Here is a 14,605-nt window from a genome sequence, read left to right on the forward strand (position 1 = left end):
TGTTTGAGACGGAATTTCGCTCTTGTTGCCCAGGCTGGAGTGCAGTGGCGTGATCTCGGCTCACTTTAACCTCCACCTTCTGGGTTCAAGTGATTCTCCTGCCTCAGCCTCCCGAGTAGCTGAGATTACAGGCACACATCACCACACCTGGCTAATTTTTATATTTTTAGTAGACATGGGGTTTCACCATGTTTGTCAGGCTGGTCTCGAACTCCTGACCTCAAATGATCCACCCGCCTCAGCCTCTCAAAGTGCTGAGATTACAGGCCTGAGCCACTGTGCTGGCCTAAAATGTTTTATTTTAAAAATTAAAGTTATGGCAAATCTTTTTATTTTGTCATAGTAACATCTTACTGGGATAAGAAACCCTGACTCAGATTTCAAAACTGTAATAATGAGGAAGCTAAGAATTCAAAAGTCTTGAGTTGCAAAATGAGTCCCTTGCACCACAAATGATTTCTAGTCAGTAGATCACTGGCTGCTGCCAAGTGACTATCAGACTCATAGACTGTTAGGCCTATTAAGCTACTTTGATTAATTCTAATCAAACTCCTGATTTTACAGGTCCAGAGATGTTAAAAACCTGCCTGAAGTTATACAGTTAATTATAAGTGATGCCAGGACCGGATCCCTGGGTTCCCTCTTGTTCTGTGTTCAGCATTCTTGCCTCTTTACCTGGTTGAGCATGCCAGAGAATTGAAGAATGCCAGAGAATTGAAGAACACCAGTTCTTTCAAGCAGGAAATAAGAAAAGGGGAAAGGAAAGTTTTTCCTTTTTTCAAAGATTGGTTGCTAGATCAGCTTGTTTGAATGAAGGCGGAAATCTAAGAGCAGTGACAAAGACTGATTTCATCACTACCTCTGGTTTCTTATGTTATTATGTATTTTTTGAGTTGGGGTTGGGGTCTCTAATGCCCAGGCTAGAGTGCAGTGGTGCAATCGTGGCTCATTGCAACCTCGAACTTCTGGGCTCAAGGGATTTTCCCACCTCAGTCTGTTGAGTAGCTAGGACTATAGGCATGCGCCACCATGCCTGGTTCTTATGTTATTACTTTTAAACAACTTTTGCCGTCATTTTCAGATAGGTAACAATGGATATCAAATACTGAAATGATTCTCTAAAGTTATTTTAATTCCATTCATCATTAAAATATGAGCAGTGACATCCTGGATTCTCAGATGTCTAAACAAAATAATAACAAAATAGTTATTTACAATGCCTAAAAAATAAGTCCTCATAAATATATATAAATATATGTATTTATATTTGAGACAGGGTCTCACTCTGTCACGCAAGCTGGAGTGTAGTGGTGTGATCACAGCTAACTGCAGCCTCAACCTCCCAGGCTCAAGTGACCACCCACCTTAGCCTCTTCAAGTAGCTAAGACCATAGGTGAGTGCCACTGCACCCGGCTAATTTTTGTATTTTCTTGTAGAGGAGTTTTGCGGTGCCGCCCAGGCTGGTCTTGAACTCCTGGGCTCAAGTTATCTACCCGCCTTAACCTCCCAAAGTGCTGGGATTACAGGTGTGAGCCACTACATGTGGCCAAGGACTGTTATATTTAGTGAGATGGCTGGTTAAATAGTCTTCATGGAGTTATTTCTGCATTGTGAGGTTGAGGGTGGGATGGAAAATAGGGCCCATAATTAAAGTTTCTTATTAACCACATAAAATGTTGCAGAGTTGTAGTAAGAAAGAGTGATGACGATGAGAACCATCCCTCTGTTATCTTACTGCCTTAAGACACCAAGAAACCTGCCCTAGAAATGGTGAATTTTAATGAACTCATAAAATGAACTTTAATTGGGAATCTTTTCCATGTAGTTGGTAGTATTCTTTGCAAGAATTTTGTTGAAGTGAATTTGTTTTCATATCATTATATCAGATCATTCTTAACAAATATTTGAGTGTCTAATGTATGTAAGATCCTTTCCATGTATACTTTGCAGTTTAATTTGCATGTGAGTGTTTTGGGGCAGGTCAATATCTTTAAAAAAAAAAATGAAGTAATTAGTGCTTAGGGAAAAATTTAAAACCTGTCTAAGACCAGAGAGCTAGTTCATGGCTGAGTCTAAGCTCTTTGCACATCTACACATCTACATCTACATCTACACATCTACGGCACAGATGCCTCAATATTGATAGCTTTTATCATGTACTTAGTGTGGGGAGTGTAATATAAAGGCAGAAAATATAGATCTTAGGATGATACAGACTGTCAAAAAGTTGGTAATCTGCCAAGTAATTTTCCTAAAACACACAAGAAAAAAACTTGAACAGTTGGTCTTAGTTAAAATTGAAGCAAGATTTGAGGCTTCATAATTAACTCTTAAAGTAGAAACTTAGATGAAAGAAAAAAGTAAGTTTCCCACTGCTTTCTTTGTGTACTATCAAAAGGCCACAATGAAATTTCTGGAAGTCACCACCTCTTACTAACCTCCAAACAGTGCTTAAAAGTAGGAAGTGAGAGGTAATTGGCTGATTTATCTTTGCTTCCATGCAGTCTTACTGGCCTGTAATCTGGTGGTTAATAGTATTGATTGTCTGTAATTCTGTTGTTTGTTTTTTTCCTGCCAAGTTGCTATAACCATCTGGGAAGGGTAAGATAAGAGTGCTGGAGCATTGTCCTAAGAAAGTTCCACTTCTCCTTTTGAGCCTTTCTTTAACACAAATCTCAGATTGGGAGAGATTTCTACAGTCATTTCATTTATAGCTCTCTAACATTCTCCCTAAACGGTTGTCTGGCCTCTCAGAATCTCCCAAAGCAGCTTATTCTACTTGTGCCTCTGTTAGACAAATCTAATATATTAATCTGAATCTGGTACCGTATATTTCTCCAGTTAGGGCCAGTCAGAATATGTAATGCCTCTGCAGGCATGAATTGCCTTCACATTGTGTCTCTTCCTGAATAATCCCTTCTCCAGACTAATAATCCCTAGTCCTTGGGATATTCTTTTTTTGATCCAGGCATTTTAAGTGTTTGGGATGCAGTAGTGAATTCTCACTACAAACAACTGTACTGTGAAATATTACTATCTCTATTTTTATAAGTGAAGAAACAAGATGAAGTTGGAATGACTTATCATGTTTACACAATTGGTAAGAAGTTTGTAGTGGATGTCAGAACCAAGTCTTTCTAGCTCTAGAAGTCATGCTTTTGACCACTGCTCTTTGCTACTGTAGGTCTTGCCAAGAATAATCTAGTAGGCGTCTTCAAGGCCTGAGGTAGATAGTTCAAGGAGAAGGCTCATCTAAGGAATGGCATAAACACCTTCTAGGTAAGAGATTCTGAGGTTCCTTGGGATATTAAATGAATCCGTAGCCTCCCTGGGTTCTACTGCAAAACTTGACGTCAAGTAGATTCTTAGCTGGGTTTGGTGGCACACACCATTAAATTTGTGGTTTCAACAATTCACTAAGGACCCCAACGTCCATAAAAAATATGGAGTGCTTCACGAGTTTTTGTGTCATCCTCTTCAGAAGCCATGATAATCTTCTTTGTATTCCAATTTTAGTATATGGGCTGCTGAAGCAAGCCCCAGGTTATTCATTCACATCATAATTTTGAGTACTTAGTCATACTGGTCCATCAACTCTAAGTGTTCCTGTTCTTCAGTATTCCACTTAAATTCTAGTCTCCAGAACAGAACACAATGCCCAGATCTGATTACAGTAGTGAATAGACCTTTCCTATGCTTATGGTCAACACAACTCCAGTTTGAAATTATTTTTCCTTTTTGTTATCTGACTTACCTTTCATCTTTAATTTTTATTTGGCAAAAGTTGTAGAGTTTAATTCAGAGTAATTGCAATTTTTACAGCCAGTAAAATAATACAGATGCTTAGTCATTTTGAGACTGTTAGTGAAAAGACTTTTTCTAGAGAACTTAACTTCTGATTTCTAATATATTTACTTTTAAGAATGAGAACCCTTCACACCTGTAATCCCAGCACTCTGGGAGGCCGAGGCGGGCAGATCATCTGAGGTCAGGAGTTCGAGACCAGCCTGGCCAACATGGTGAAACCCTGTCTCTACTAAAAATAAAAAAATTAGCCTGGCATGGTGGTGCACACCTGTAATCCCAGCTACTCAGGAGGCTGAGGCAGGAGAATCACTTGAATCTGGGAGGCGGAGGTTGCAGTGAGCCGAGACCGGGCCATTGCACTCCAGCCTGGGTGACAGAGTGAGACTCCGTCTCAAAAGAAGAAAGAAAGAAAGAAAAAGAATGAGAACCTTTCACATTCTATGTTTTATTTCAGTTCGTCTTAGGCTAGTCAAGTGAACTGTTTGGCCTGGAGAAGGAACAAAGAAATCTGTAACTGGTTGTGATCAATTAGTTGTAAGCACTACTGCACTTGGACCAGCCTCAACTTCTACCTGTTTAAATTGGTATTAGAGATGAACCAAATGTCACCTACATCATTTCCCAACACTGATACCATGTGCTTCAGCACCTCATTTTTCTTACTTTGTATTTATAGTATTATTTATTTAATGTATAGCCATATTCTTGAGAATAATTAAGAATTGTGGCATGTTGAAGAATTCAGTCATTAGCCCTTCAGATACCTGTTTTTTTAATCAGTGCTCAATTTGTTTTGCAGAAAGTTTCCTTTAAAACTTTTCTTTAAAAAAGTTTCCTTTAAAACTTTTCTTTAAAAAGGTTTCCTTTAAAACTTTTCTTTAAAAAGGTTTCCTTTAAAACTTTTCTTTAAAAAGGTTTCCTTTAAAACTTTTCTTTAAAAAGGTTTCCTTTAAAACTTTTCTTTAAAAAGGTTTCCTTTAAAACTTTTCTTTAAAAAGGTTTCTTTAAAACTTTTCTTTAAAAATTTTTTTAAAACTGATGTCTGCTGATCACAGAAATTTAAAGAAGTTTTATTTATTTATTTATTTTTTCTTAAAAAATAATTCCCAGCACTTTGGGATGCTGAGGTGGGCGGATCACTTGAGGTTGGGAGTTTGAGACCAGCTTACCAACATGGTGAAACCCCGTCTCCACTAACAGTATAAAAAAGGCCAGGCACAGTGGCTCACGTCTGTAATCCCAGCACTTTGGGAGGCTGAGGTGGGTGGATTACCTGAGGTCAGGAGTTTGAGACCAGCCTGGCCAACATGGTGAGACCCTGTCTCTACTAAAAATACAAAAATTAACCAGGCGTGGCACATGTCTGTGGTCCCAGCTACTCCAGTGGCTAAAGCAGAATTGCTTGAACTTGGGAGGCGGAGGTTGAAGTGAGCCGAGATCATGCCACTGCACTCCAGCCTGGGTGACAGACCAAGACTCCATCTCAAAAAAAAAAAAAACAACAAACAAACAAACAAAAAAATTAGCTAGGCATGGTGGTGCACACCTGTAATTCCAGCTCCTTGGGAGAATGAGGCATGAGAATCACTTGAATCCAGGAGGTGGAGGTTGCAGTGAGCAGAGATCTCACCACTGCACTCCGGTCTGGGTGACAGAGTGAGACTCCATCTAAAAAAGAAAAAAAAAAATTCCCAGCTTAATAGAAACTTCAGCCACTCTGAAAATCAAAATATGAAGATGTGGGATAGTCTCTAAGGGCATAGAAGGAAGAAATTCTTGTTAGCAATTTATTTCCCTTTGGATAATAAGATAGTAAATATTCTTTTCTGTCAGATTTTTTGATTTGGTAATTTCATGATCTTAAAGTTCACAGATATTATTAATTGATTGAGACAGGATCTTTCTTTGTTGCCCAGGCTGGAGTGCAGTAGTTTGATCACGGCTTACTGCAGCCTTGACCTCCTGGGCTCAAGCGATCCTCCCACCTCAGCCTCCCAAAATGCTAGGATTAGAGACATGGGCCACCACACCCAGCCGACTCTTATGGGTGAAAAACAAAGATTTTTACTTTGGTCAATAAGGTTGTTTTGGTTTTAAATAACAGTTGACACTGTGCCCCAGAAACCTGATTCAAATGTGCTTGCCTTTTTTTAAATTTAAATTTTATCTTTTAAAATTGATATATAATTTACATATTTTGGGGGTACATGTGATCATTTAATACATTTATATAACTTATAAACATCAAATCAATGTAATTGGGTTATCTATCACCTTAAATATTTGTCTTGTCTTTTTCTTTTTTCTTTTTAGACAGACTGTTGCTCTGTCACCCAGGTTGGAGTGCAGTGGTGCAGTCATAGCTCATTGCCACCTCAAATTCCTGGCTCAAGCAATCCTCCTGCCTCACTCTGCCTAGTAGCTGGGACTACAGGTGTGCACCATCACACCTGGCTTATTTTTTATTTTTATTTTTTGTAGAAATGGGGTCTTGGTATGTTGACCAGGCTGAGCTCAAACTCCTGGGCTCAAGCAGTCCTCCCATCTCAGCCTCCTAAAGTGTTAGGATTACAAGCATGAGCCAATATGCCTGGCCTTGTCTTTTCTTTATGCTAGAAACATTGGAATTATTATCTTCTATAATCACCCTACTGATCTATCAAACATTAGCTCTTATTTCTTCTATTTCTTCTATCAGACCCTGTTTATTTGTACCCATTAATCAACCTCTCTCCTTCCCTCCCTCTCCCTTGCCTTTCCCAGCCTCTGGTAACTACTAGTCTACTCTTTATTTTCATGAGATCCACTATTTTTTAGCTCCCACATATGAGTGAGAACACGTGATATTTATCTTGCTTGGCTTATTTCACTTAACAAAATGAGCTCCATTTCCATCCGTGTTGCTGCAAGTGGAAGGATTTCATTCTTCTTTATGGCTTTATAATATTTCATTGTGTTTGTATACCATATTTTTTTTATTCATTTGTCCACTGATGGGCAGTTACATTGATTCCCTGTTTTGGCTATTGTGAATAGCGCTTGCAAATAAACATGGCAATGCAGATGTCCGTTTGATATCTTGATTTCTTTTCTTTTGGCTATATACCCAGTAGTAGAATTCCTGGGTCATATGGTAGTTCTATTTTTAACTTTTAAAGGAACCTCCATAAAGGTTTCCATAGTGGCTGTACTAATGTACATTTCTACCAACAGTATACATCCCCTTTCTCCACATCCTCCCCAGCATGTTATTCCCTGTCTTTTTGATAAAAGCCATTCTAACTGGGGTGATGTGATGTCTCATTGTGGTTTTGATTTGCATTTCTCTGATGATTAGTGATATTGAGCATTTTTTCATATACTTGTTGGCCATTTGTGTGCCATCTTTTGAGAAATGCCTATTCAGATCTTTTGCCCATTATAAAATTGAATTTGTTTTGCTATGAGTTGTTTTGAGTTCCTTATGTATTCTGGTTATTAATCCCTTGTCAGATGGATAGTTTATAAATATTTCTCCCATTCTGTGGATTGTCTTTTCACTTTGTTGATTGTTTCCTTTGCTGTGCAGAAGCTTTTTAGCATGATGTGATCCCATTTGTCTGTTTTGCTTTGGTTGCCTGTGCTTTTGAGGTCTTACACTGAAAATCCTTATCCAGACCAATGTCCTATAGCATTTCCCCAATGATTTCTTCTAGTAGTTTCATAGTTTCCAGTCTTAGATTTAAGTCTTTAATCCATTTTGATTTGATTTTTGTTTATGTTCAGAGATGGGGTGTAGTTCCATTCTTCTGCAGGTGGTTGTCCATTTTCCCCATCACCATTTATTAAAGAGACTGTTCTTACCCCATTGTATGTTCTTGGTGCCTTTGTTGAAAATGGGTTGGCTATAAATGTGTGATTTATATCTGGGTTTTCCATTCTGTTCCATTGGTCTGTGTGTTTTTATGCCAGTACCATGCTAAGATGTTTACTATTGCTTTATAGTATGTTTTGAAGTCAAGTAGTGTGATGCCTCCCATTTTGTTCTTTTTGCTCAGGATTGCTTTGGCTACTCAATGTCTTCTGTGGTTCCATATAAATTTAAGAGTTTTTTTCTGTTGCTGTGAATGTTACTCATTTCTAGCTTTATTCCATTGTGGTCAGAAAAGTTAATATGATTTCTTTTTTTTTTCAATTGTTGAGATTTGTTTAAGAGATGGTCTCTTCTGGAGAATGTTCCCTTGTGGTGATGAAAATAATGTGTATTCTGCAGCAGTTGGGTGAAGTGTTCTATAAATGTCAGTTAGGTCTATTAAGTATAGTGTCTACTTTAACTTTGGTGTCTCTTTGTTGATTTTCTGTCTGGATGATCTGTCCATTATTGAGAATGAGGTGCTGACTTTCTCTACTAGTATTGTGTTACAGTCTATCAGTCTGTCTCCCTTTTGATCTGCTAATGTTTGCCTCATGTACTTGGGAGCTCTGATGTTGGGTACATAGATACTTATAATTGTTAAGTCGGCTTCCTGAATTGACCAGTTTATCTTTATATGGTGATCTACTTTGTCTCTTCCTATAGTCTTTGATTTGTAATCTATTTTATCTGATACAAGTATAGCTACTCCTACTCTTTTTTGTTTTCCAGTTGCATAGACTATATTTTCCCCACCCCTTCACTTTCAGTCTGTGTGTATCTTTGTAGAAGTGGGTTCCTTGTAGGCAGCATATAGGTGGGTCTTATTTCTTTGTCCATTCAGCCACTTTATGCCTTTTAATTGGAGAATGGAGTCCATTTACATTCGGTGTTATTTTTGATAAGTAAGGGCTTAATACTGCCATTTTAATGCATATTCTGGTTGTTTTGTAACTCCTCTTTTCATCCCTTTTTTACTGTTGTTTTTGTGGTTAAGTGATTTTCTCTGGTCGTATGTTTTAATTCATTGCTTTTTATTTTTAGTGAATCTGTTATAGGTTTTTGCATTTTGGTTACCATGAGGCTTACAACAAACATAATGAGTTATTTTTAGAGATGACAACTTATGTTAGATCACAAAGAAAAGATTAGAAACAAAGATTCTATCACTTTAAATAGGAATTCACAGGATAAATACTTAAAATTAAAACACTGCAGGAAAATTAGCCTGTGAGTGAAGATCTGGTTCAGGAGTACACTGGGAAATTGTTTGGCATCTTATCTAAACCTTACGCTCAGGTCCTCTCCTAATGTCTTTAGAAATTTCATGGTTTCTGATTGTCAAGCCATTTCCACATAGGAAATGCAAGCCTATAACTCAACTCTTTGGGAGAATAAATATATAAATAGTTATTCCAACAATGGACTTTTATCACTTACCCTGCTTTATTATACAAAAAATAAATAAGGAAAAAGAACTTAAGGACAAGTTTAGAATGGATGAACAATTAAAGTGTTTGTTATCACAGATGACTTAGTAAATACATTTTCAAATTGTTAAATTTCCTCTAACATATATAAGTACTATTTCCTTAAGAATAATCTCTTCTTCAGTAGAAATGAAATAGCTTCATCTTTTTTTTTTTTTTTTAAACTTTTATTTTAGGTTCAGGAGTTCATGGGTAGGTTTGTTAAATAGGTAAACTGCATGTTGCAGGGGTTTGTTGTACAAATTATTTCATTACCCAGGTAATAAGCATAGTACCCAATAGGTAGTTTTTCGATCCTCACCCTCCTCCCACTCTCCACCCTCAAGTAGGCTCTGGTGTCTGTTGTTCCCTTCTTTGTGTCCATACTAAATGTTTAACTTCCTCTTATAAGTGAGAACGTGAGGTATATGGTTTCCTGTTCTTGTGTTAGTTTGTGTAGGATAATGGCCTCCAGCTCCGTAAGGACATGATCTCATTATTTTTTATTGCTGCATAGTATTCTGTGGTGTACATGTACCACATTTTCTTTATCCAGTTTACCATTGATGGGCATTTAGGATGATTCCATGTCTTTGCTATTGTGAATAGTGCTGCAGTGAACATACATGTGCATGTGTCTTTGTGGAATAATTATTTATATTCCTTTGGGAATATACATAATAGGATTGCTGGGTTAAATGGTAATTCTAAGTTATTTGAGAAATCGCCAGACTGCTTTCCACAATGGCTGAACTAATTTACATTCCCACCAGCAGTGTGTAAGTGTTCTCTTTTCTCCACAACCTCACCAGCATCTGTTATTTTTTGACTTTTTAATAATAGACATTCTGACTGGTGTGAGATAGTATCTTATTGTGGTTTAGATTTGCATTTCTCTAATGATTAGTGATGTTGAGCATTTTTTCATAAGCCTGTTGCTGCATGAATGTGATCTTTTGAAAAGTGTCTGTTCATGTCCTTTGCCCACTTTTTAATGAGGGTTGTAAAGTTCCTTATAGATTCTGAATATTAGACCTTTATCGGATGTATAGTTTGCAAGTATTTTCAAGTATTTTCTCCCCTTCTGTAGGCTGTTTACTTTTTGATAGTTTCTTCTGTTGTGCAGAAGCTCTTTAGTTTCATTGGGTCCCATTTGTTAATTTTTGGTTTTGTTGCAATCGCTTTGGCATCTTTGTTAGGAAGTCTTTGCCAGGTCCTATGTCCAGATGGTATTTCCTAGGTTATCTTCAAAGTTTTTATAGTTTTTCATTTTAGATTTAAGTCTTAAATATGCCTCATCTTTTTAAGCTTAAAATTATCTCACCTTAAAAACAACAACCTTAGTGTCTCACGAGATCAGACGAGATCGGGCGCGTTCAGGGTGGTATGGCTGTAGACAACCTTAGTGTCTCTACCTTTTTTTTTTTTTGGAGGGAGGTGGGGTATTTGTTTTGTGAAATCCAGCAAGTGAAGATAAACCAGCAATAAATTTATAGCTTCTTCGATAAAATATCTTGAACAGGGGTATTAAAAGTGAAATCTCAGTACCAGAGATTTGAGTATTGTGGATGTGATTGTAGTCCTACAGAGTACCAGCTTAAGTTTCTTTGTTATAGTTGTGGTGTTCTTCTTTCCTCTTTTACATAATGCCCTGTTTTTTTCTCATTGGCTTTTTTTTTTTTTTTTTTTTTTTTTGAGACAGAATCTCGCTCTGTTGCCTAGGCTGGAGTGCAGTGGTGCGATCTCACTGCAACCTCCACCTACCAGGTTCAAGTGATTCTTCTGCCTCAGCCTCCCAAGAAGCTGGGATTACAGGTGCGTGCCACTACGTTTGGCTAATTTTTGTATATTTAGTAGAGATGGAGTTTCACTGTGTTGGCCAGGCTGATCTTGATTTCCTGATCTCAGGTGATCTGCCCGCCTTGGCCTCCCAAAGTGCTGGGATTATAGGCATGAGCCACTGTGCCCGGCCATTTCTCATTCTTAACACAAAGGTAAAAGCCCTTCTGTACTAATGAATCTAAGAGTATTGAATAGTAAGAATCACCAAAACTTGATTTCTCTTTTTTTTTTTTTAATTGAGGCAGAGTCTTGCTCTGTCACCCAGGCTGGAGTGCCGTGGCACAACCTGGGCTCACTGCAACCTCCGCCTACTGGGTTCAAGTGATTCTCCTTCCTGAGCCTCCCAAGTAGCTGGGATTACAGGCACATGCCACCACACCCAACTAATTTTTGTATTTTTAGTAGAGACAGAGTTTCGCCATGTTGGCCAGGCTGGGCTTGAACCCCTGACCTCAGGTGATCTGCCCACCTCAGCCTCCCAAAGTGTTGGGATTACAGGCATGGGCCACTGCGCCTGGCCCAAAACTTGATTTCTTTTTTAAAAAAATGCATAGTCTTGCATTTATTGAAGATTTGCTGAGAAAATTCCCATCTCAGCGTCACTTTTCTCAAATGGTTGGACACAGTGGCTCATGCCCCTAATCCCAGCACTTTGGTAGGCTGATGTGGGAGGATCACTTGAGCCAGGAGTTCAGGACCAGCCTGGGAAACATAGTGAGACCCCTATCTCTACAAGAAATTAATTTAAAAAAGCCAGATGTGGTGGCACGCACCTGTAGTCCAAGCTACTTGGGAAGCTGAGGCAGGAGGATCACTTGAGGCCAAGAGTTGAGGTTACAGGGAGCTATTGAGTGTGCCACTGCAGTCCGGTCTGGGCAACAGAGTGATATCCTATCTCTAAAAAAATAAAAAATAAATAAAAAACATATAAAATGAATGGCCATGAAAGTGAGCATCCTACTTCTGATCTATTTGTTTTTGAGCATTTCTTTATAAGCTTAACAATGGAATAGTGAGTGCATCAGAGTAACTGATCAATATAACGTTCCCCATGTCGATGCTCTGAGGAATACGCTTTAGAATTTTAGTGATATAGAAGCTTATTAGAAGAACATACACAGTCTTAGGGAGCATACTCTTGTTTTATTAATTTAAAAAACTCATATGTTAAGCAGCTGTGCAAATGCACATTTAAATAACCATTTTACCATAGGATAGGACTAGAATACCTTAAACATTGTTTTCTGCCTTAAGCTCACCACAGGCTTTCCAATAACATTAAACTTGTTTCAACAATTGTAGATGTTCAAGACACAGCTATACATTCTTCTAGGTGAAAGAACAGTATCCAGGTTTTCTGCTCCATAGAATCATTGTTTTCTATAAAAATGCAAAAAACCTGAAGGAAACAATTTACCTAATTTTGTTGTTGTAAATGTGATTGCTTATGAGTTGAAACATTGCTTTGATAAGCTTCCTTCCATATTCCTTGCGTCATACATTGTCTTTATATTATATAATTTGTGATGAGTTATTCAGTTAAACTGAATCAAATTCAGTTTAAGCAGATAAATACTTGTGAGATTAACATTCTTCTTAGGAATGTTTGCCCATTGAGCCTTAAGATATAGGGTGAACTTGGTTAAGTTTCTGTGCATAAAGATAAAATGCAAGCTGTTTTCTATTGTCAGAAGTTTAGCTTTATGAGAATGGGTATAAAGGTTTTGTGATCCGATTATAGTTCAGGAGGATTTAGGCCACAGTATAAATTACCTGTTTAGGTTCTACGTACTAGTATGTGATATATGTCTCTTGATTTTTGCTTAGTTTTGTTTTGTTTTTTTGGGAGACAGTGTCTCACTCTGTTGCCCAGTGGTGCAATCTTGGCTCACTGCAACCCCTGCCTCCCTGGTTTAAGTGATTCTCCCACCTCAGCCTCTCCTAGTAGCTGGGACTACACGTGCCCGCCACCATGCCCAGCTGATTTTTGTGTGTTTTTGTAGAAATGGGGTTTCACCATGTTGCCCAGGCTGGTCTTGAACTTCTGAGCTCAAGCCATCCACCCACCTTGGCCTTCCAAAGTGCTGGAATTACAGGTGTGAGCTACCGCATCCAGCCTGATTTTTGCTCATAGTTCTGTATCAGTATCTTTTTTTGCCTTAGGGTGCAGAGATGTGTGGATTAGTACAGAAATTCAAGACAAGTTTGACTTTCACATGTTGTTTTCATCGTTATGAGGATTTGTAGCTCTAATGTTTTTCTACATAAAATCAATAAAACTAAATAAAATCAGGGTGATGAGTAACTTGCTTTGTCACATCAAGACTAAATGTACTGTTTTAGTGGGATTTACCTAAAAAGAGGTAAAAAAAGAATTGGCTACTACGGAAACCAGGAAAATGGTTTGTAAAATGCATTAATGTTCAGTGTGGAGAATACCAAAAGCCATTCTTTTTTGTAGGATTTCAGTACTTTAACTAAATGTTTTTCCATAAATACTGTCTTTACCTTTCTCTCTCCTTTTGCACCCTGGAAATTTTTTTTTCTTCCTGTCAGTTTGTATCTCTTATCATTTACTGTCTATGGCTTCACAATTCTGTATTGTTACAGTACCATTTAAAAAATTACAGCTGGAAACTCTGAAATGCATCCTGACAAAGGAATGCTGAATTGTGTGGCTTTAGGCCAACAGTAAGCTACAGGAACAAATGAAATTAAGAAGTTAATATTATTTCAGATATGTGTTTGTGTCCTTAGTCTTACAGAGAATTATTAAAACCAGGAATTTAAAAGTCACATCTGCTTTCCAACACTAGGAGTATGAAACATTTTACTTGCTTGTGAATCTACTATTTTAAATTTTATTTTTTGTGAACAACTTTCTGTAGATTTATGTAATATAATCTTCCAGAATTTGTTTTGTTTTGTTTTTTTGAGATGGAGTCTCACTCTGTCGCCTAGGCTGGAATGCAGTGGCGTGATCTCAGCTCATTGCAAGCTCCGCCTCCTGGGTTCACACCATTCTTCTGCCTCAGCCTCCCAAGTAGCTGGGACTACAGGTGCCTGCCACCACACCCAGCTAACTTTGTGTATTTTTAGTAGAGACGGGGTTTCACTGTGTTAGCCAGGATGGTTAGCCAGGTCAGGATCTCCTGACCTCGTGATCTGGGATTACAGGTGTGAGCCACTGCCCCTGGCCTAATCTTCCAGGCTTTTTAAGCGCTCAGGAACAAGTTTTTTTTTTTTCCCCCCAGCATATCTAACCCAAGTAAAATTTATTTTAACTTTTTGATCTTTTAATTTTTTATTCTGGAATTTATCTAAATATTTTCTAAATAACATGCTTATGCTGCTATTTTTTTTTCTGTTTTGGATATCTTGAATTCCTTTAATGAAAATGATCATGTAGCTTTCTTATTATCTTGTTCCTGTCCATATCTTATTAAAATTTTAGTTATATTTCAATATGCTGTTTACATTATGCCAATGTAAGTATATTTACAACTTGAGCTTTGTAGTATATGATTACACTTCCCTTTTTATACACTTTTTTGCTGTCTCTGGAGTTAATTGCTTTAATTTTTGTTGTTTATA

The 14,605-nt window shown here is 37.7% G+C and overlaps 1 protein-coding gene and 1 non-coding gene across 10 annotated transcripts in view; one reads left to right on the forward strand and one right to left on the reverse strand.

The window, feature by feature from the left end:
* TMCC1 (transmembrane and coiled-coil domain family 1) overlaps positions 1-14,605 on the forward strand; it is a 248,589-nt gene that overhangs the window by 69,924 nt on the left and 164,060 nt on the right. The window lies entirely within an intron of this gene.
* LOC116467646 (U6 spliceosomal RNA) lies at positions 3,439-3,541 on the reverse strand. The gene has a single exon (XR_004247862.1). It is a non-coding gene; the product is annotated as a U6 spliceosomal RNA (small nuclear RNA).

Source organism: Hylobates moloch, unplaced genomic scaffold (genome assembly GCF_009828535.3).
Source record: "Hylobates moloch isolate HMO894 unplaced genomic scaffold, HMol_V3 SCAFFOLD_4, whole genome shotgun sequence".
Lineage (NCBI taxonomy): Eukaryota > Metazoa > Chordata > Mammalia > Primates > Hylobatidae > Hylobates > Hylobates moloch.